At 37.3% G+C, this 25207-nt stretch overlaps 1 pseudogene; it reads left to right on the top strand.

Moving 5' to 3' along the window:
- Positions 1-591: 591 nt before the first annotated feature.
- LOC117201400 (general transcription factor IIH subunit 3-like) lies at positions 592-7643 on the top strand (annotated as a pseudogene).
- The last annotated feature ends 17564 nt before the right edge of the window (positions 7644-25207 follow it).

Genomic DNA, 25207 nt, shown 5'->3' on the forward strand with positions numbered 1-25207 from the left:
AGAAACATAAAGAAGGATGCTCACCAGACTGAATAATGCATAGCACAGCAAAAACTGTCTGTCTCTATATGGTTGTTTTCTAATATTTTCTATTAAGGAAAATGGATTTGTCTTCTAATTCTCACTCTGCTCCTAGAAATGCTCTGTGAACCTGAGTAAATGATTAGTCCTCAATGTTTTCACCTAAAATTATACGAAACTATAAAATTATTTAAAGTTTGTTGAAAAGTCTCTCCAAGAAAATATAGCTCTGTCATTTGAGGCTAATATACATCAATCTTCCTAGCCCAGAAAAGACAAAAAACTAAAAATTAGCCAGAGAGCAGCAGGAGAACTGCCTTTGAATAAACCCAAATTCCTGACATCGTGCTCTACATCTCCAGGAGGAATTAAAACTCTCACCTTCCCAATCTCAGAAGCAAGTTACTCATATCAAGCCTGACCTTATGCCCCAGTTCTGATCACTAAGCTTCTACATTGTTCTCTTTGCCGTGTTCCTTACCTTGTTAACCTGACTAGTAGACAGGTTCACCCAGGACAATCCTCCTCCCAAAGGCAAGGACCCGCTCTGAATTTAAGCCAAGCATGAGGATGACGGTGCCTGTTGGAAGACTTCTCAGAAGTAAGCACCTGTGATTCATGAATACCCCATACTCCTGGAACCACTGTCTTCTTAGGGACTCCACCTTCTCAGAATGAGCTCCCTGCTAGCTGTACCCTTACCCTAGGACAGGACACAGGTCCACTGCCACTTCAATCACAGCACCTGCCCCACTCCAAGATCCTAAAGCATGTAAGGTATCGGCATAAATGCCAAATGGAGCTAACTGGGCTAAAAGCATGCATCTTTCCCAAAACGCATTGTTTACAGTATTTCCTCCTTTATCCTTTTACTTTTAAAGAATAAATCTTTCTCTAGTGTTTTCATGGCTGACATAGAGTAACTGCCTTATTTTGATTAAAATTAAAATTGAATCATTTTCTTCTCTGTCCTTAGAGCATAGGTTCCACAAACATAAAGTAGGTAATTGATCTTATTTAAGAAATTTGCAATGGAACAATAAAAACAATTAAGTGCAATGACTCTAGTACAGATGTTCTGAATCCAATATTTCTCAAAAGGCTTTGACAACATCCAAAGTTGTATGAAAATATTTGGCAGTGGTAACTCAAAATTTAAGTATTCTGTTCTTTTTTCAAGCACTAGCCAAGAATGCAAGAGCCTTCACGAACAATCTAATTGAGAGGTTCTGGAAAACAAATCTGTAGCACATGGTCATTTTTTCTCTGTTGATGGCTCAGCTGAGCCAGTGATATTTATGAGTCCATGGCTGAGGGCTCTATAGGTTCTGGATCAATACACTCTTTCCTAAAGTTATAGACTGAATGTTTGTGTCCCTCTGCCCCTAAATTCATATGTTGAAGCCAAACCACTAGTGTAGCTGTATTTGGAGTAAAGTAATTAAGGTTAAATGAGGTCATAAGGGCGAGACCTTGATCTGATAGGATTAGTGTCCTTCTAAGAAGAGACACTAAAAAGCATGGAAAATGAAAGGCGACATGAAGACATAACGAGAAGGCGGCCATCTGCAAGTGAGAAAGAGAGATCACACCAGAAACTGCATTGCCAGAACCTTGATCTTGGACTTCTTGCATCCAGAACTGTGAGAAAATAAATTTCTGCTGTTTACGCCATTCAGTCTATAGTACTTTGTTATAGCATCCTCAACCAACTAAATACACCCAGGAACTTATCAACGGAGGAGAGGACGAAAAGACATTTTCTTCCTCTTTCTCCAAGTGGGATCCCAGAAATTCCCCAGTGTATATTAAAATATTAATATCTTGCTTTCACACAGTTTATATGCATAGTCCTATTTATTCTTCACAATCTTGTAGTTAGGCAGAGCTAGCATTATTAATCCCGTTTTACAGATGAGATGGAATGTGTGCAGAACTTTTGACTCCTAGCCCAAGCTTCTTACACTGCACCTCATGCGAGCTGACTGAGAGTAGCTTTAGAGATCTTTCCACTCCTGAGTCAGCTCACAGTTAGAACATCTCTGGGAATCATAGCACTGGTTCCAGGATAAGACACTAGACTTCAAAAGGGGTACCTCTTAACAGATAAGCAGAATTATCTGCCATTGGTCAGGAGAACCATGAGCTATTAATAAATAAAGCTGAAGAAAAAATTAAAACTGGAGTTGTGCTCAATTTCAATAATTTTAATTATTAATTTAGAGTGATAGTAATTTTGACCTTTTAACAAAACCTTTTTTATATACCATTTTTGAGTTTTGACTATCTGTGGACACAAAGGAATAAATCTTGGCCACTCTTTGTCCTGGAACACACCATCTACAGCTCCTCCTGGGAGAAAGAGCTCAGCTACAACTTAAAGTTCAGTACATTCACTCTTCTGATTAATTTGGAGCAGTGGAGCAATTAAAGAACAGATGCTATGGATTAATGTTCCACATCACATTGAGAAGCCCTTCTATAGGCCCTGGTGCTATTTTTAAAATATCTGAGCTCTGAATGTCACTCCATTAATAAAGATTTCAGCAGCTTAGTCATTAACACCAACAAGACCCTATCATTAGAACAACATATACTTTCAGGCTCATTTTTCTGTTGTGCAAATCAATGATGAAAAACTTCAGAAACTGAACCAATGTTAGATTGTTTAGTATAACTGATTTGGGGCTCATATTCAAAACATTTATTTTATCCATACATAATATCTTAAAATATGTCTCTTTCCTAATAGGCAGCCAAAAACCCCTATTACTGACATTTGGTTTCAACTCGCCCTAATACAGAATGTCTCTCTTTGCTCCCTTTTCAACTGTTCCTGAGGATGACTGCCAAACCCTAAGGAAAAGGGAAAACTTGGTTGCCTTTAGCATGTAAGCCTCTCAGTGTCAGCAGTTACACCATTCTCTCCTTTAGGCTGAGTTTGCACTGTATTGGAAAATAGAGGCCTCTGAGTATTCATGCCTCTTCAGACTGGCTGTCAAAAGCCCTTCACGTGCAATCTTCTTATTTGGCCCCAAAGAAGACAGTCTCTTCTAAATAGTGCTCAAATGGTTATCCCATTCAGAAAGAATGGAATATTTGTTTGATATAGAACATAAATTTATTCTAGTTAAAATAATATTTTGTTTGTAGAAATTTTTATGTGCATCCAGAGAAAAGGGAGATTTTAAAATCAGAAATCTCAAAAATTAATGGGAAGCATTTTAAAAATAATTTTAAGGAATTATAAACAACCTAAATATCCAGTAATAGGGATTTGGTATGGGGATATCTATGTAGATGTAGATACAGATATAGATATAGATATGGAGAATGAGATTTCCATTCAATAAAGCACTCTGTATCTAAAATAAATAATCCTGATGCTTCCAGTTCTATATAATAGACTATTTACATAGATACTTACCTTCTCTTCCTCAAAAATGCCTGTAAAAATTACAATCAAGAAATACAGAAGCTAGCAAGCACAGAGCAGCACTAAAAAGGGGAAAAAGAGCCATCAGCAGACCAGAGATTTATTAAAATCTTTAGAAAATGGCAAGTAGACGAATCATACTGTCAGATGAAACAAAAGCAAAGAAGCAAATGTTCCAGCACTGAAGACACCTGGCTTCACTCTGAAAAAAGTGAATGCTGAGCAAAATGAAGAGAAAGATCAAAACCTAGACATATCGCCATGAAATTTCATAACACACCAAAGATAAAGAGGATATGCCAGAAACTTCCAGGAAAGGGCTATGGAAGTTCCCTATTGTTTGATGTATTCATTATCTGAGTTCTTACAGCCATGAGATTGCATAGGGAAGCAGTCATGGCTCAAAAATATTCATTAATCGACTGGCCACTTGTAAAATTAGTCCTGATTCAAATACTCATCCCATATCACACTGACATCTGTCCTCACCAATCACATCAGAGTCTATTTTGGTCAATTTAATTGAATTTTTAATAAATATATGATTAAAATATGTAAGCCATAAATATTTAATAAATGTAAAATAATAAATATATAGCATAAATTGACTTTAAAGTAAAATTGCAAACCTTGAAAAGATGTTAGATTTCATAGGGTTGATAAAAGTGTTGGTGACTTGAGTCACCAACAGAGCTACTGCTAAATGAGAATTTTAGCAGAGTTAGATCAGTTTAGGATGGATGAGGAGAAAACCAACCAGGAGAATGGTAAATAAGAAAGGGTCATCAAGGGAGATTCATTTAAAAATCAAAGAATTTAAGACAGGCCCTTGTAGGGAAGTCTTGAAATATTTTTGCAGAAATTACTATCTTTATGATTGTGCAGGAAAGTGAAATATGAACTTGGAAGATATCATATCATTCTACCATCTATTTTTATCAGAAAATGGTAACCCCCAAACAATCCAATTTAAATAGATTTATATTAAGAGGACTTTTCTAGTGCTACTTTCCCAAGAAACAGGAGACTTCCTATAGATAGAAAGGAAGCAGAAACAGGATTGCATTGTATTACTCTCATTAGCAAGAATAAGTGCTGAAAATAGTGAAAAAAAGCTGGTAAAATTCTGAAAAAAATGACTTTATATCAATAATTCTATACATAATCAAACTACTAATCAAATATGAAAGCAAAACAATGACATGCAAGAATTCTGAAGGTTTACCTGCCATGTACTCTTTTGAAAAAAGTACTCCAGCCATATTTTAAAAGAGGAAGGAAGGAGGAAGAGAGGGAGGGAGAGTGGGAGAGAGGGAGGGAGGAAGAAAGAAAGGGAAAGGGAAACCAAGAATATGGAATGAAAGGTATGAGGAGATTTCTGCTTTAGGTAATGAAAGACTGAGTAGTTTAACCAAATCTAACCACACTCTGGGAAAAAAAAAACACAAAAGCTTGATTAAATATATTATTTTAAAATCTTCTTAAAAGCATCAAAGATATATCAAGACAATAAGGAATTACAGGACAAAAATCCAACACTTGGGAAAAGGTTTGCCCTGTGATCACTGGCTGACCTGAAAGAGGTAGCTGATATGTGCTTTGATAGCCTCTTAGAGCTAAGGGGAAAAGTCAGAGTTCAGGGCTCACCCAATACTGGGAATCGGGGCCCCCAAAGGGCTACACCCTGAGAATAGTGATAAAACAAAAATAACTCAACCTTGTGCAGACGGTAGACTCACTTCTTTTTAAAATATCAATAGCCCATGAAATCTCAGGCTGTGAGACTGCCTGAGAACACTCTAGGTTGTCGGTACCCCTCGTTGGAGGAAGAGAATATCATCCTAAGTCTCAAATTATTTCAACAAATACTTTTTCAAACACAATGCCCAGCATACACCAAAGCATGAAGAGAAAAGATACAATGAGCAAGAACCAACAGTGATAAAAATAACCAAAATAGTCAGGCATTACCATATACAGTAAAACTATGCTTAACGTTTTCAAGGAGAAGAAAAATAAGCTGTGAAAATTTCAGTGGGGAAGGAACTAACAACTATAAAAAGTAACTTTGCAGATTTAAAAAAGAAACAAATTGAGATTCTACAATGGAAAAATCCATTTAAAAAATTAAGAATTCAGGGCTTCCCTGGTGGTGCAGTGGCTGAGAGTCCACCTGCTGAGGCAGGGGACACGGGTTCGTGCCCTGGTCTGGGAAGATCCCACATGCCGCGAAGTGGCTGGGCCCGTGAGCCATGGCCACGGAGCCTGTGCTCCACAACGGGAGAGGCCACAACAGTGAGAGGCCTGCATACTGCAAAAAAATAAATAAATAATAAAAAATTAAGAATTCAATGGAATTTAACAATATATTGGACAGTGGAAGAGACACTTAGTGAACTGAAAACAGGTCAGAAGACACTCCCCAGCATGCAGCATACAAGAAAAAGATGGAAAACATGGAAGAGAATGTAAAAGACTCAGAATTCCATGAGAAATCCTTAAGTTCCGGCATCTAGAAGAATAAGAATGGGCACTGGTCATTTTTGTGGAGATTTTAGCCTAGAATTTTCCAAAACTCATGAAAAATATCTGTCTTCCAACTTAGGAATCCAAATAAATCCCAAACAGATCATAGTGAAATTGGATAAAACCAAAAAGATCTTCAGTGCAGCCAGAGCAACTCACCTTCACGAGAATAACAATAGACTGACAGGTGACTTCTGAACAGCATCAATGCAAGTCAGAAAGAAACTGCTAACCTAGGATTTGTAACTAGCAAAAATAAAATCATTTTCAGATGAATTAAAAAACTGAAAGAGTTCACCATTAGGACACCTGCATCCAAAGGAATCTGCAAAGTATGTTTTCAGTTCACTAATTGTCTCTTTGACTGTCCAATATGTTGTTAAATTCTCACTGACTTCTTCCAGAGAAAAGGGAAATGATGGCTGGAAATCAAGGGCTCAAAAATACAAAAAGAATAAAAAGAAAAGAAAGTTGTAAATGTGAGTAAATCTCAATAAACACTGATCCATTAAAAAATAATAATATTTACATAAGGAACTATGTAAATGAAGTTAAGTGTTCTAAGCAGCTTGTATTACCCAGGAAGAGAGTAAAATTATCCATTAATATTAGACATTGATAAGTCAATGATACATTTTGTATAGGGAAAGAGCATAATACAACTAAAAGAGACAAAAAAAATCAATGATTAAAAAAAATCAATTGGAAGTCAAGAAGGCCAGACTCCATAGGACTTGAGGATATCTGCTGGGCCTCAGATTTTCTATTAAGGATCTGGGGCCACCACGGTCTCCAGCTATTAGAGTAGATACCAAATCAATTTGTTGGGGAAAGCAAGCATTCAGAAATTCCTGTTTATTTTTTCAATACACAGGTGCTATGATGACATGGGGAGTGTCCCAGTTATTCAGAATCATTTCAACAAACTTGCTATGATAAGCATATCACATTCAAGACAGTCACTTCTTATATCCTGGGAAAGAATGGCAGATATGGAGACTTTTTTAGGGAGACCCTGGCAATTCTCCTCCTGATTTTCATTCCTCAAAAGGTAAAGATGGCAAATACGAGCTAGTAGCGGCAGCAAATTAGCTTATTCCTGGAGATTAAAGATTTAATGACAAAGAGTGATGTAAACAGGCAACATGCAGAAAATCTGGTGGCAGGACTGTTCACCTAAGTGCTTTGTTACATTCATAGAGGACTCGAGGAAGTTAAAGGTAACCAGTGAATGAAATCAAGGATTCAGACTCTTGATTTGACCATCTTCCAACATTACAGAGGAATAGAGTCCTGTAAAGTGCCTCAGATATTTTCTATTCTGCCACATTTATTCTAGGTTTTCCTTTGTGATCATGATCAAAGATCTCAACCTTTCACCACCAATTTATGTTGACTACAAGACTACTTGCTTCTGTCATCAAAAGCTCCTTGAAATTTGTTATGTCTGTTTCTGTGTGCATCAATATTCTACAATTTTGCTCTTTGCCACTACATGTGAGATGGCTTTAAAATTTCACTGCCTCTTTTTTTTGAAAGCAAAGTAGAAGAAACTAAAAGTGACTGAGTAATGATAAAATACTTATTCTTTCCAGGTCCCAGGTTATCAGTTGAAATTGTAATACAGGAATCACATCAGAAAGTCTTTGACAAGAAATGATATAATAATATACACCATTATTTTTAATGTAGCTGGATTCTTAGAGGAAATATTTCCAAAGCCACACTTTTTGTGCACTTCTTAGAGAGTGATTTTTTTAAAGAAAGTCATTCTATGTATTATATATATTTTTTCTGTTTCCTGACTAATTTTTTACCAGAAATGGAGAAGAAATAGCAAATGTGTCATTATTTTAATAGGATGATAATTTGTCAAAGTGAGGTTTGGGGTTTAATTATAGTTTTAATGCAGGTAGTTTAACTTCAAACCGAAGTCCCTTTTGTGAAAAGACAGGTGTGTGAAATTTGAATACAATTTTAGAAAAACAATGAATACATTGCCAATTATTAACTTTAACAAGTTAAATAAATAAAACCATAATTCACTAATCTGAAACTATTTAGATACAAACAAATATTTATTCCTTTGTCTGGCATCTTTATATGTTTAGACAATGTGACCAAATTAAAATGGTTCATTGCTGAGTGACTACAAAACTGAACTTTGAATGAGCAAGGAAAGTGAGTCACAGTAGTCTAGCAGGGGAAATTTTTCTTCAGAACAATGGTTTTAAGAGCTTCTTTGTAAAAGCTAAAGCCTAAGTTCTTTTGGGAATTTCTCAGAGACTTAATTTTAGCGGTTAATAGTAATTCTCAGATACAATTATTTATAATTACTTACATTTCAATGAAAACAAATGTATAAATATTAGAGACTCTTCTCTAGAAGCTTTGGAATGTAAATTTCTATAAATTCATAAAAGAAAATTCTTTGTAATTTTAACATTAAAAGAAGTTTTGTGGATGATTGGTTCAAGATGGCGGAGTAGAAGGACGTGTGCTCACTCCCTCTTGAAAGAGCACAGGAATCACAACTAACTGCTGAACAATCATCAGCAGGAAGACACTGGAACTCACCAAAAAAGACACTCCACTTCCAAAGACAAAGGCAAAGCCAAAATGAGATGGTAGGAGGGTCGCAATCACAATAAAATCAAATCCCACAACTGCTGGGTGGGTGACACACAAAACTGGAGAACAATTATACCACAGAAGTCCACCCACAGCAGTGAAGGTTCTGAGGCCCACGTCAGGCTTCCCAACCTGGGGGTCTGGCAACGGGGGGGGAGGAATTCCCAGAGAATTAGACTTTGAAGGCTGGTGGGATTTGATTGCAGGACTTCAACAGGACTGGGGGAAACAAAGACTCCACTATTGGAGGGCACTCAAAAAGTAGTGTGCATATCAGGACAGGACACGGGGGAAGGAACAGTGACCCCACAGGAGACTGAACCGGATCTACCAGCTAGTGTTGGAGGGTCTCCTGAAGAGGCAGGGGATGGCTGTGGCTCACCACAGGGACAAGGACACGGGCAGCAAAAGTTCTGGGAAGTACTGCTTGGCATAAGCCCTCCTGGAATCCGCCATTAGCCACACCAAAGAGCCTGTAGGGTCCAGTGCTGGGTCACGGCAGGCCAAACAACCAACAGGGAGGGAATTCAGCCCCACCCATCAGCAGACAAGCAGATTAAACTTTTAATGAGCTCTTCCCGCAAGAGCAACACCCAGCTCTACCCACCACCAGTCCCTCCCATCAGGAAGCTTGCTCAAGCCTCTTAGATAGCCTCATCCACCAGAGGGCAGGCAGCAGAAGCAAGAACTACAGTCCTGTAGCTGATGGAATGAAAACCACATTCACAGAAAGATGGACAAAATGAAAAGGCAGAGGAATACGTACCAGATGAAGGAACAAGATAAAACCCCAGAAAAACAACTAAATGAACTGGAGATAGGCAACCTTCCATAAAAAGAATTAAGAATAAAGATAGTGAAGATGATCCAGGACCTCAGAAAAAGAATGGAGGCAAAGATCAAGAAGATGCAAGAAATGTTTAAAAAAGACCTAGACAAATTAAAGAACAAACACCTAGAAGAATTGAAGAACAAACAGAGATGAACAATACAATAACTGAAATGAAAAACAAACTACAAGGAATCAATGGCAGAATAACTGAGGCAGAAGAACGGGTAAGTGACCTGGAAGACAGAATGCTGGAATTCACTGCCGCAGAAGAGAATAAAGAAAAGAGAAAGAAAAGAAATGAAGACAGCCTAAGAGACCTCTGGTACAACATTAAAAGTACCAACATTCACATCATAGGAGTCCCAGAAGGAGAAGAGAGAGAGAGAGAGAGGACCCGAGAAAATATTTGAAGAGATTATAGTTGAAAACTTCCCTAATATGGGAAAGGAAATAGCCACCCAAGACCAGGAAGTGCAGAGAGTCACAGGCAGGATAAGCTCAAGGGGAAAGGACCAAGACACACAGTAATCAAATTGACAAAAATTAAAGACAAACAAAAACTATTAAAAGCAACAAGGGAAAAATGACAAATAAATTATTAGGGAACTCCCATAAGGTTAACAACTGATTTCTCACCAGAAACTCTACAAGCCAGAAGGGAGTGACACAATATATTTAAAGTGATGAAAGGGAAGAACCGACAACTGAGATTACTCTACCCAGCAAAGATCTCCTTCAGATTTGATGGAGAAATCAAAAGTTTTAAAGACACGCAAAAGCTAAGACAATTCAGCACCATCAAACCAGCTTTACAACAAATGCTGAAGGAACTTCTCTAAGTGGGAAACACAAGAGAAGAAAAACACCTACAAAAACAAACTTAAAACAATTAAGAATATGGTAACAGGAACATACATATCGATAATGACCTTAAATATGAATGAATTAAATGCTCCAACTAAAAGACACAGGCTTGCTGAATGGATACAAAAAAAAGACCCATATATATGCTGTCCAAAAGAGACCCACTTCAGACCTAGGGACATGGACAGACTGAAAGCGAAGGGATGGAAAAAGATATTCCATGTAAACAGGAATCAAAAGAAAGCTGGAGTAGCAATACTCATATCAGATAAAATGGATTTTAAAGTAAAGAATATTACAAGAGACAAGGAAGGACACTACAAAATGATCATGGGAACAATCCAAGAAGAAGATATAACAATTATAAATATATATGCACCCAAGGGGACCAGGGGAAGATGGCGGAAGAATAAGCCATGGAGATCACCTATCTCCCCACAGATACACCAGAAATACATCTACACGTGGAACAACTCCTACAGAACACCTACTGAATGCTGGCAGAAGACCTCAGACCTCCCAAAAGGCAAGAAACCCCCCACGTACCTGGGTAGGGCAAAAGAAAAAAGAATAAACAGAGACAAAAGGATAGGGACGGGACCTGCACCTCTGGGAGAGAGGTGTGAAGAAGGAAAGGTTTCCACACACTAGGAAGCCCCTTCTTAGTCGGAAACTGCGGGTGGTGGAGGAGGAAAGCTTCAGAGCTGTGGAGGAAAGCACAGCAACCGGGGTGCGGAGGGCAAAGCGGAGAGATTCCCGCACAGAGGATCGGTGCCGACCGGCACTTGCCATCCCGAGACGCTTGTCTGCTCACACGCTGGGATGGGTGGGGCTGGGAGCTGAGGCTCGGTCATCAGTCGCAGCACAGGGAGAGGACTGGGGTTGGCAGTGTGAACACAGCCTGCAGGGGGTTAGTGCACCATGGGTAGCCGGGCGGGAGTCCAGGAAAAAGTCTGGACATGCCGAAGAAGCAAGAGACTTTTTCTTCCCTCTTTGTTTCCTGGTGCGCGAGGAGAGGGGATTAAGAGCGCTGCTTAAAGGAGCTCCAGAGACGGGCATGAGCCGCGACTAACAGCGCGCACCCCGGAGACGGGCTTAAGACGCTATGGCTGCTGCTGCCACCACGAAGAAGCCTGTGTGCGAGCAGGTGACTATCCACACCCCTCTTCCGGGGAGGCTGTGCAGCCCACCACTGCGAGGGTCCCGGGATCCAGGCACAACTTCCCCAGGACGCACAGCCGCCTCAGGCTGGTGCAACATCACTCTGGCCTTGGCCGCCGCAGACTCACCCCGCACTCCGTACCCCTCCCTCGCGCCGGCCTGAGTGAGCCAGAGTCCCGGAAGAGGCTGCTCCTTTAACCCCGTCATGTCTGAGCAAAGAACAGAGGCCCTCCGGCGACCTACATGTAGAGGTGGGGCCAAATCCAAAGCTGAGCCCCGGGAGCTGTGAGAACAAAGAAGAGAAAGGGAAATCTCTCCCAGCAGCCTTAGAAGCAGTGGATTAAAGCTGCACAATCAACTTGATGTACCCCGCAACTGTGGAATACATGAATAGACAACGAATCATCCCAAATTGAGGAGGCTGACTTTGAGAGCAAGAATTATGATTTTTTCCCCTTTTCCTCTTTTTGTGAGTGTGTATGTGTATGCTTCTGTGTGAGATTTTGTCTGTATAGCTTTGCTTCCACCATTTGTCCTAGGGTTCTATCCATCCGTTTTTGTTTTTTTTCTTTTAAAAAAAATTTTTTTTCTTAAAATATATTTTTTATTTTAATAACTATTTTATCTTACTTTATTTTATCTTCTTCCTTTCTTTCTTTCTTTCCTTTCTTCCCTCCTTCCCTCCTCCCTCCCTCCCTCTCTCCTTCCTTCCTTCCCTCCTCCCTCCCTCCCTCCCTCCCTCCTTTCTCTCTCTCTCTCTCTCTCCCTCTCTCTCTCTCTCTCTGTCTCTGTCTCTCTCTCTCTCTGTCTCTCTCTCTCCTTTTTCTCCCTTTTATTCTGAGCCGTGTGGATGAAAGGCTCTTGGTACTGCAGCCAGGAGTCAGTGCTGTGCCTCTGAGGTGGGTGAGCCAACTTCAGGACGCTGGTCCACAAGAGACCTCCCAGTCCACATAATATCAAGCAGCGAAAATCTCCCAGAGATCTCCATCTCAACACCAGCACCCAGCTTCACTCAACGACCAGCAAGCTACAGTGCTGGACACGCTATGCCAAACAACTAGCAAGACAGGAACACAACCCCACCCATTAGCAGAGAGGCTGCATAAAATCATAATAAGTCCACAGACACCCCAAAACACAACACCAGATGTGGACCTGCCCACCATAAAGACAAGATCCAGCCTCATCCACCAGAACACAGGCACTAGTCCCCTCCACCAGGAAGCCTACACAATCTACTGAAACAACTTTAACCACTGGGGACAGACACCAAAAACAAGGGGAAATACAAACCTGCAACCTGCAAAAAGGAGACCCCAAACACAGTAAGATAAGCAAAATGAGAAGACAGAAAAACACACAGCAGATGAAGGAGCAAGATAAAAACCCATCACACCTAACAAATGAAGAGGAAACAGGCAGTCAACCTGAAAAAGAATTCAGAATAATGGTAGTAAAGATGATTCAAAATTTTGGAAACAGAATAGAAAAAATGCAAGAAACATTTAACAAGGACCTAGAAGAACTAAAGAGGAAACAAGCAACGATAAACAACACAATAAATGAAATTAAAAGTACTCTAGATGGGATCAATAGCAGAATAACTGAGGCAGAAGAACGGATAAGTGACCTGGAAGATAAAATAGTGGAAGTAACTACTGCAGAGCAGAATAAAGAAAAAAGAATGAAAAGAACTGAGGACAGTCTCAGAGACCTCTGGGACAACACTAAACCCACAAACATTCAAATTATAGGGGTTCCAAAAGAAAAGGAGAAAAAGAAAGGGACTGAGAAAATATTTGAATTGATTATAGTTGAAAACTTCCCTAATATGGGAAAGGAAATAGTCAATCAAGTACAGGAAGCACAGAGAGTCCCATACAGGATAAATCCAAGGAGAAATACGCCAAGACACATATTAATCAAACTATCAAAAATTAAATACAAAGAAAACATATTGAAAGCAGCAAGGGAAAAACAACAAATAACACACAAGGGAATCCCCATAAAGTTAACAGCTGATCTCCCAGCAGAAACTCTGCAAGCCAAAAGGGACTCGCAGGACATATTTAAAGTGATGAAGGGGAAAAAACTGCAACCAAGATTACTTTACCCAGCAAGGGTCTCATTAAGATTTCATGGAGAAATTAAAGCCTTTACAGACAACCAGAAGCTGAGAGAGTTCAGCACCACCAAACCAGCTTTACAACAAATGCTAAAGGAATTGCTATAGTAAAGAAACACAAGAGAAGGAAAAGACCTACAATAATGAACTCAAAACAATTAAGAAAATGGGAATAGGAACATACATATCAATAATAACCTTAAATGTAAAAGGACTAAATGCTCCCACCAAAAGACACAGATTGGCTGAATGGATAAAGAAACAAGATCCATATATATGCTGTCTACAAGAGACCCACTTCAGACCTACAGACACATACAGACTGAAAGTAAGGGGATGGAAAAAGATATTCCATGAAATTGGAAACCAAAAGAAAGCTGAAGTAGTAATTCTCCTATCAGACAAAATAGACTTTAAAATAAAGACTACTACAAGAGACAAAGAAGGACACTACATAATAAACAAGGGATCGATCCAAGAAGAAGATATAACAATTGTAAATATTTATGCACCCAACATAGGAGCACCTCAATACATAAGGCAAATACTAACAGCCATAAAAGGGGAAATCGACAGTAACACATTCATAGTAGGGGACTTTAACACGCCACTTTCACCCATGGACAGATCATCCAAAATGAAAATAAATAAGGAAACACAAGCTTTAAATGACACATTAAACAAGATGGACTTAATTGATATTTATAGGACATTCCATCCAAAAACAACAGAATACACATTTTTCTCAGGTGCTCATGGAACATAATCCAGGATAGATCATATCTTGGGTCAAAAATCTAGCCTTGGTAAGTTTAAGAAAATTGAAATTGTGTCAAGTATCTTTTCCGACCACAACGCTATGAGACTAGATTTCAATTACAGGAAAAGATCTGTAAAAAATAAGAACACATGGAGGCTAAACAATACACTACTTAATAACAAAGTCATCACTGAAGAAATCAAAGAGGAAATCAAAAAATACCTAGAAACAAATGACTATGGAGACATGACGACCCAAAACCTATGGGATGCAGCAAAAGCAGTTCTAAGAGGGAACTTTATAGCAATACAATCCTACTTTAAGAAACAGGAAACATCTCAAATAAACAACCTAAACTTGCATCTAAAGCACTTAGAGAAAGAACAAAAAAAACCCAAAGTTAGCAGAAGGAAAGAAATCATAAAAATCAGATCAGAAATAAATGAAAAAGAAATGAAGGAAATGATAGCAAAGATCAATAAAACTAAAAGCTGGTTCTCTGAGAAGATAAACAAAATTGATAAACCATTAGCCAGACTCATCAAGAAAAAAAGGGAGACGACTCAAATCAATAGAATTAGAAATGAAAAAGAAGTAACAACTGATACTTCAGAAATACAAAAGATCATGAGAGATTACTACAAGCAACTCTATGCCAATAAAATGGACAGCCTGGAAGAAATGGACAAATTCTTAGAAATGCATATCCTGCCAAGACTGAATCAGGAAGAAATAGAAAATATAAACAGACCAATCACAAGCACTGAAATTAAAACTGTGATTAAAAATCTTCCAACAAACAAAAGCCCAGGACCAGATGGCTTCACAGGCGATTTCTATCAAACATTTAGAGAAGAGCTAACACCTATCCTTCTCAAACTCTTCCAAAATATAGCAGAGGGAGGAACACTCCCAAACTCATTCTACGAGGCCACCATCACCTTGATACCAAAAGCAGACAAGGATGTCACAAAGAAAGAAAACTACAGGCCAGTATCACTGATGAACATAGATGCAAAAATCCTCAACAAAACACTAGCAAACAGAATCCAACAGCACATTAAAAGGATCATACACCATGATCAAGTGGGGTTTATTCCAGGAATGCAAGGATTTTTCAAAATACGCAAATCAATCAACGTGATACACCATATTAACAAATTGAAGGTGAAAAACCATATGATCATCTCAATAGATGCAGAGAAAGCTTTTGACAAAATTCAACACCCATTTATGATAAAAACCGTGCAGAAAGTCGGCATAGAGGGAATTTTCCTCAACTTAATAAAGGCTATATATGAGAAACCCACAGCCAACATCATCCTCAATGGTGAAAAACTGAAACCATTTCCACTAAGATCAGGAACAAGACAAAGTTGCCCACTCTCACCACTCTTATTCAACATAATTTTGGAAGTTTTAGCCACAGCAATCAGAGAAGAAAAGGAAATAAAAGGAATCCAAATTGGAAAAGAAGAAGTAAAGCTGTCACTGTTTGCAAATGATGTGATACTATAGATAGAGAATCCTAAACATGCTACCAGGAAACTACTAGAGCTACTTAATGAATTTGGTAAAGTAGCAGGATACAAAATTAATGCACAGAAATCTCAGGCATTCCTATACACTAAGGATGAAAAATCTGAAAGTGAAATCAAGAAAACATTCCCATTTCCCATACCACAAAAGAATAAAATATCTAGTAATAAACCTTGCTAAGGAGACAAAAGACCTGTATGCAGAAAATTATAAGACACTGATGAAAGAAATTAAAGATGATACAAATAGATGGAGAGATATACCATGTTCTTGGATTGGAAGAATCAACATTGTGAAAATGACTCTACTACCCAAAGCAATCTACAGATTCAATGCAATCCCTATCAAACTACGACTGACATTTTTCACAGAACTAGAACAAAAAAATTCACAATTTGTATGGAAACACCAAAGACCTCGAATAGCCAAATCAATCTTGAGAACGAAAAATGGAGCTGGAGGAATCAGGCTCCCTGACTTCAGACTATACTACAAAGCTACAGTAATCAAGACAGTATGGTACTGGCAAAAAAAAAAACCAGAAAGACACATCAATGGAACAGGATAGAGAGCCTACAGATAAACCCACGCACATATGGTCACCTTATCTTTGATAAAGGAGGCAAGAATATACAGTGGAGAAAGGACAGCCTCTTCAATAAGTGGTGCTTGGAAAACTGGACAGGTACATGTAAAACTATGAGATTAGATCACTCCCTAACACCATACACAAAAATAAGCTCAAAATGGATTAAAGGCCTAAATATAAGGCCACAAACTATAAAACTCTTGGAGGAAAACACAGACAGAACACTCTATGACGTAAATCACAACAACATCCTTTTTGACCCACCTCCTAGAGAAATGGAAATAAAAACAAAAATATACAAATGGGATCTAAAGAAACTTCAAAGCTTTGGCACAGCAAAGGAAACCATAAACAAGACCAAAATACAACCCTCAGAATGGGAGAAAATATTTGCAAATGAAGCAACGGACAAAGGATTAATCTCCAAAATTTATAAGCAGCTCATGCAGCTCAATAACAAAAAAACAAACAACCCAATCCAAAAATGGGCAGAAGACCTAAATATACATTTCTCCAAAGAAGATATACAGACTACCAACAAACACATGAAAGAATGCGCAACATCATTAATCATTAGAGAAATGCAAATCAAAACTACAATGAGATATCATCTCACACCAGTCAGAATGGCCATCATCAAAGAATCTAGAAACAATAAATGCTGGAGAGGGTGTGGAGAAAAGGGAACACTCTTGCACTGCTGGTGGGAATGTGAATTGGTACAGCCACTATGGAGAACAGTATGGAGCTTCCTTAAAAAACTACAAATAGAACTACCATATGACCCAGCAATCCCAATACTGGGCATACCCTGAGAAAACCATAATTCAAAAAGAGTCATGTACCAATATGTTCATTGCAGCTCTATTTACAATAGCCAGGAGATGGAAACAACATAAGTGTTCATCATCGGATGAATGGATAAAGAAGATGTGGCACATATATACAATGGAATATTACTCTACCATAAAAAGAAACAAAATTGAGCTATTTGTAATGAGGTGGATGGACCTAGAGTCTGTCATACAGAATGAAGTAAGTCAGAAAGAGAAAGACAAATACTGTATGCTAACACATATATATGGAATTTAAGAAAAAAAATTGTCATGAAGAACCTAGGGGTGAGACAGGAATAAAGACACAAACCTACTAGAGAATGGATTTGAGGATATGGTGGGGGGAAGGGTAAGCTGTGACAAAGCAAGAGAGTGGCCTGGACATGTATACACTACCAAACGTAAGGTAGATAGCTAGTGGGAAGCAGGTGCATAGCACAGGGAAATCAGCTCGCTGCTTTGTGAACACCTAGAGGTGTGGGATAGGGATGGTGAGAGGGAGGGAGACGCAAGAGGGAAGAGATATGGGAACATATGTATATGTATAACTGATTCACTTTGTTATAAAGCAGAAACTAACACACCATTGTAAAGCAATCATACTCCAATAAAGATGTAAAAAAATATATATAAACATATATATGTATATGTGTATATATATATATATATATATATATATGCACCCAAAATAGGAGCACCTCAATACATAAGGCAAATGCTAACAGCTATAAAAGAGGAAATCAAAAGTAACACAATAATAGTGCGGGGCTTTAATACTTCACTTTCACCAATGCACAGATCATCTAGACAAAAAAATTAATAAAGAAACACAAGGTTTAAATGACACAATAGACCAGATAGATTTATTTGGTATTTATAGGACATCTGATCCCAAAACAACAGAATTTACTTTCTTCTCAAGTGCACATGCAACATTCTCCAGGATAGATTATATCTTGTGTCACAAATCAAGCCTCGGTAAATTTAAGAAAACTGAAATCATATCAAGCATCTTTTCTGACTACAATGCTTTGAGATGCGAAATCAATTACAGGGGAAAAAAATGTAAAGAACACAAACACATGGAGGCTACACAATACGCTACTAAATAACCAAGAGATCACTGAAGAAAACAAAAAGGAAATTAAAAAATACCTACAGACAAATGACAATAAAAACACGACAAACCAAAATCTATGTGATGCAGCAAAAGCAGTTCTAAAGGGGAAGCTTATAGCAACACAATTCTACCTCAAGAAACAAGAAAAATCTCAAATAAACAATCTAACGTTTCACCTAAAGGAACTAGAGAAAGAAGAACAAACAAAACCCAAATTTAGTAGAGGGAAAGAAATCATAAAGATCACAGCAGAAATAAATGAAGTAGAAACAAAGAAAACAATAGCAAAGATCAATAAAACTAAAAGCTGGTTCTTTGAGAAGATAAACAAAACTGATAAAACTTTAGCCAGACTCATCAGGAAAAAGAGGGGGAGGACTCAATAAAATTAGAAATGAAAAAGGAGAAGTTACAACGGACACCACAGAAATACAAAGCATCTCGAGAGACTACTACAAGCAACTCTATGCCAATAAATGGACAACGTGGAAGAAATGGACAAATTCTTAAAAAGGTATAACCTTCCAAGACTGAACCAGGAAGAAATAGAAAATATGAACAGACCAATCACAAGTAATGAAATTGAAACTGCGGTAAAAAAAATCTTCCAACATACAAAGCCCAGGACCAGATGGCTCCACAGACGAATTCTATCAAACATTTAGAAAACAGCTAACACCCACCCTTCTCAAACTCTTCCAAAAATTTGCAGAGGAAGGAACACTCCCAAACTCATTCTATGAAGCCACCATCAACTTGAAACCAAAACCAGACAAAGATACTACAAAAAAAGAAAATTACAGACCAATATCACTGATGAATATAGATGGAAAAAAACTCAAAAAAATGCTAGCAAAGAGAACCCAACAACACATTAAAAGGACCATACACCATGATCAAGTGGGATTTATCCCACGTATGCAAGGATTCTTCAATCTATGCAAATCAATGTGAATCACCATAGTAACAAATTAGAAGAAAAAAACCGTATGATCATCTCAATAGATGCAGAAAAAGATTTTGACAAAATTCAACATCGATTTATGATAAAATCTCTCTAGAAAGTGGGCTCAGAGGGAACCCACCTCAACATAATAAAGGCCATATATGACAAGCCCACAGAAAACATCATTCTCAATGGTGAAAAACTGAAAGCATTTCCTCTAAGATCAGGAACAAGACAAGGATGTCCACTTTCACCACAGTTATTCAACACAGTTTTCGAAGCCCTAGCCACAGCAATCAGAGAAGAAAAAGAAATAAAAGGAATCGAAACTGGAAAAGAAGAAGTAACACTGTCACTGTTTGCAGATTCCATGATACTATACATAGAAAATCCTAAAGATGCCACCAGAAAACTACTAGAGCTAATCAATGAATTTCGTAAAGTTGCAGGATACAAAATTAAGGCACAGAAATCACCTGCATTCCTATACACTAACAATGAAACATCAGAAAGAGAAATTAAGAAACAATCCCTTGGGGTCCCCTGGTGGTGCAGAGGTTGAATCCGCCTGCCGATGCAGGGGATGCGGGTTTGTGCCCCGGTCCGGGAAGATCCCACATGCCGTGGAGCGGCTGGGCCCGTGAGCCATGGCCGCTGAGCCTGTGCGTCCGGAGCCGGTGCTCTGCAACGGGAGAGGCCACAACAGTGAGAGGCCCGCGTACCGCAAAGAAAAATACACTAAAGGATCAGTGGTAGGGCTTCCCTGGTGGCGCAGTGGTTGAGAGTCTGCCTGCCGATGCAGGGGACACGGGTTCGTGCCCCGGTCTGGGAATATCCCACATGCCGCGGAGTGGCTGGGCCTCTGAGCCATGGCCACTGAGCCTGCGCGTCCGGAGCCTGTGCTCCACAACGGGAGAGGCCACGGCAGTAAGAGGCCCGCGTACCACAAAAAAAAAAAAAGAAAAAAAAAAAGGAACAATCCCATTCACAATTGCAACAAAAAGAATCAAATACCTAGCAATAAACTTACCTAAGGAGGTAAATACCTGTACTCAGAAAACTATAAGACACTGATGAAAGAAATCAAAAATGACACAAACTGATGGAGAGATATACCATGTTCTTGGATTGGAAGAATCAATATTGTGAAAATGACTATACTACCCAAAGCCATCTACTGATTCAATGCCATCCCTATCAAATTACCAGCGGCATTTTATACAGAACTAGAACAAAAGACACTTAAAATTTTTATGGAGACACAAAGACCCCAAATAGCCAAAGCAATCTTGAGGGAAAAAAATGGAGCTGGAGGAGTCAGACTCCCTGACTTCAGACTATACTACAAAGCTACAGTAATCAAGACAATATGGTACTGGCACAAAAACAGAAATATAGATCAATGGAACAGGATAGAAAGCCCAGAGATAAACCCACGCACCTATGGTCAAGTAATCTATGACAAAGGAGGCAATGATATATAATGGAGAAGACAGTCTCTTTAATAAGTGGTGCTGGTTAAACCTGACAGCTACATGTAAAAGATTAAATTAGAGTACTCCCTAACACCATACACATAAATAAACTCAAAATGGATTAAAGACCTAAATGTAAGACCAGACACTATAAAACTCTCAGAGGAAAACATAGGAAGAACACTCTTTGACATAAATCACAGCAAGATCTTTTTTGACCCACCTCCTAGAGTAACAAAAATAAAAACAAAAATAAACAAATGGGTCCTAATGAAACTTAAAAGCTTAACAGCACAGCAATGGAAACTATAAACAAGACGAAAAGGCAACCCCAGAATGGGAGAAAATATTTTCAAATGAATCAATGGAAAAAGGATTAATCTCCAAAATATATAAACAGCTCATGCAGCTCAATATTAAAAAAACAAACAACCCAACCAAAAAATGGGCAGAAGACCTAAATAGACATTTCTCCAAAGACATACATGGGGCCAAGAGGCACATTAAAAGCTGCTCAACATCACTAATTATTAGAGAAATGCAGATCAAAACTACAATGAGGTATCACCTCACACCAGTTAGAATAGTCATTATCAGAAAATCTACAAACAACAAATGCTGGAGAGGGTGTGGAGAAAAGGGAACTCTCTTGCACTGTTGGTGGGAATGTAAACTGATGCAGGCACTATGGAGAACAGTATGGAGGTTCCTTTAAAAACTAAAAATAGAATTACCATATGACCCAGCAATCCCACTACTGGGCATATACCCAGAGAAAACCATAATTCAAAAAGATACATGCACCCCAATGTTCATTGCAGCACTACTTACAAGAGCCAGGTCATGGAAGCAACCTAAATGCCCATTGACAGATAAGTGGATAAGGAAGTTGTGGTACATATATACAATGGAATATTACTCAACCATAAAAAGGAACAAAATTGGGTCATTTGTAGAGATGTGGATGGACCTAGAGACTGTCATACAGAGTGAAGTAAGTCAGAAAGAGAAAAACAAATAACGTATATTAATGCGTATATGTGGAATCTAGAAAAATGTTAGAGATGAACCAGTTTGCAAGGCAGAAATAGAGACACATGTAGAGAACAAATGTATGGACACCAAGGGGGGAAAGTGAGGGAGGGGTGTTGGTGGTTGTGGGGTGAATTGGGAGATTGGGATTGACATATATATACTAATATGTATAAAATAGGTAACTCATAAGAACATGCTGTACAAAAAGTAAATAAATAAAATTTAGGAAAAAGAAAAGGAGTTTTGGTGGGTTTTTTTGTCCTTGATTGCGTTAAGAAGTCCTTTTAAGTTCTAAAATTGACAAAGAAGAATCTGAGAAACTGCAGCTTCTTTATATTTAAAAGTAATTGACAAAACTCATTTGTTCACAAAAACTTCTTTATATTTCAAATTCTATTTATGCTTTATATATCGTCTTAGAAGCTGAGTTTTACTTAAGATACATGGTGTTTGGCTAGTTATTTCCGTACAGAATTCATATTCTAGATTTTTAGAGTTTTTAAACATGGAAAAGAGTTCAATAATCAGTTGTGATTATTTGTAAATTCTTAAGTTTTAGAATCTGTTTGCATTTGTGATTTTTCAAATAATATTTAATCATTCATGGCCTAATTAAGTTTAATGGAGAGCATTATTTTAATCCTAAGAGAAAAATGGCAATTCAAGCAACATACATCTAAAATATGAATAATTTTATATAAGGTGAAAAGTTTTTCTGTTTTACTTTTTCATTTAGAAATATTAATATCTTGTTTGGCTCTACTTAAATTTACATTGATTTATATACTTTGCATTTGTATTCATTTCTATTTTATGTAAAATTTTTAAAAATAATTAGTATATTAAAAATAAAAGTCCAAAAAAGAGGGAAAAGAAGAAATAGAGAACAAGCAGAACAAGCAGAAATTACATGAGACACTAGATTTAACATGAATATGTCAGTAATTACATTTAATATAAATGGCCTAAATGCTCCAATTAAAAGGAAAAAATTACCAGATCAGATATATATTTATGTAAAATATGTAAAATATATAAAATAGTTATTTAAAACATACAGTGCAAGGTTGCAGGTAATATATTAAAAAAAGATACACTATGAAAATAGATATATTGATACCAGAAAAAAATAGGCTTTAAGGCAAAAAGCATTACTAAACATAAAGATGGTCACCCACTTCAAAAGGTTCAATACACCAGGAAGATAGAGCGTTATTAAATTTAACATAATGGAATAATGTAACTGTAATAACTAATAACATAAACTGTAAGTATAAAAAGCAAAATGTTAAAGGATGATAAGGAGAAATAGACAAATTCATAATCATTCTGTGAATTATAACACACCTTTTCAATAACTGATAAAGCAAAGAGACAAAAACCATAAAGGCCCTAAAACAAGCATCAACAATTTCAAAAGACTGAAGTTATACTGAGTGTATTCTCTAATCAGCATACTTTATCAGAAACTGTATATTTCTAAAAAAAAAAATAAAACAGATTTTGCTAGTAACCAAGATGGAATAACACACACTATATTTACCTTCCTACTATAAACAACTAGAAAATCAGATAAAATATATGAAATGACAATTTTCAGACACTGGACAAAAAGCAAGACAAGACTGTGATCCACAAAAGAAGAGAAACAAGCAAGATGAGCCCTACTATTGACCAAGCTTGTGCCCTGGGAGACAGTTACCAGGCTGCAGTGAGGAGCTGAGTGGGAGAGGGCCAACACAGAGCTGGGCAATTTCCTAAGGACACAGAGCTGGGAACAGCTTGTGTTCCCATCAGAAAGAGTGGAAAGATCTTACAGTAGATGAGAAATCAAGTAAAATCTTCAAAAGTATATTGCCTAAATGGTGGGACTACATTAGCTATAGATTAATGGCCTAAGAAAATTAAAAGCAAACCTCAAAACATTCCAACTGATACAAAGTAAATTCATTGCACACAAAAATAAAATTCAATAGTATTAAAAGGAAAATAAAATCTAGTACCAGAAATGTACAATTTACATCTATCATCTAATAAAAAATTGCCATTCAACAAGCAGAAAACTATAACTTATAACAGGAAATATCAACCAATAGAAACAGAAACAGAGATGATAGAACTAGTGGACAAGGATGTTAAAAATGCTTCATATTTCAAGAAGGAAGAGAAAACATGAGCATGCTGAGAATAGAAATGTAAGGTAAAAACAAAGAACCAAACCAAACTTTAAGAGATGAAAAATGAATTTGAAATTTAGAATACACTAGATGGAATTAACATCTTACTAGATACTGCAAAAGAAAAGATCAGCAAATTTGAAGACAGAGCCATAGAAACCATCCAAAATGAACATAAAGGGGAAAAAAACTTAAAAAAATTAGAAAGCCCAGAATATCAGCATTCTAACAAACATGTACTTGGTAGAGAAGAGGGACATGAACAGAAAAAAATTTTGTGAATAAACAGTGACTTCTTTGAAATTTAATGAAAAACTATATAAAACCACAGATTCAAGCTCAATAAATGCCAATCAGAAGAACTATAAAGAAAAAAAAAATGCCAAGGCATATCAGAATCAAATTGTTAAACATCCATTGATAAAATCTTAAAAACGGCCAGAAAGAGAAAAGACACATTATGTATAAAGGAACAAGGATTTAAATGACAGCATACTTATCAAAAAATATTCAAGCCAGAATATAATAAAGAGACATTAAAACACTGAAAGAAAAAAGCTTGTCACATAGAATTCTTCAGTCAGCCAGAAAAATATCTTACAAAAATAAAGACAAATAAAGATTTTTTCAGAAAAATAAAAGTTAAGAGAATTTATCCCTAGCACCTGCCCTGCTAGAAATGTTAAAGGAAATTCTTTAAGCAGAAGGAAAATGATACCAGAGGAAAATCTGACTCTACACAAAGGAATAAAGACTGCTAAATGGTAAACATGTGAGTAGACAAAAATATATTTCATCTTATTTTTAAATCTCTATAAAAGATCATTGGCACTTTAAAGCAAAAATAATAACACTGGATTGTATGGTTTACAGCCAGTGAAAAGTAAAATGGCTAACTATAACAGTACAAAGGATGGGAGGGAATAAATGGATGTATATTTTTGTAAAGGTTTTACAGTAAAGGGAAAGTGTTATGACAGTATTTGAAAGTAGACTGTGGTAAATTAAAGATGTATAGTTATCCCTAGAGCAACCACTAAAATATAAAAATAAAACAGGTATAGTTAAAAACTGTTATTTAAAATAAAATGGAATTTTTAAAAACTCAACTAAACCAAAGGAAAGCATAAAAAG

This window comes from Orcinus orca, chromosome 2, assembly GCF_937001465.1.
Source record: "Orcinus orca chromosome 2, mOrcOrc1.1, whole genome shotgun sequence".
Classification (NCBI taxonomy): Eukaryota; Metazoa; Chordata; class Mammalia; order Artiodactyla; family Delphinidae; genus Orcinus; species Orcinus orca.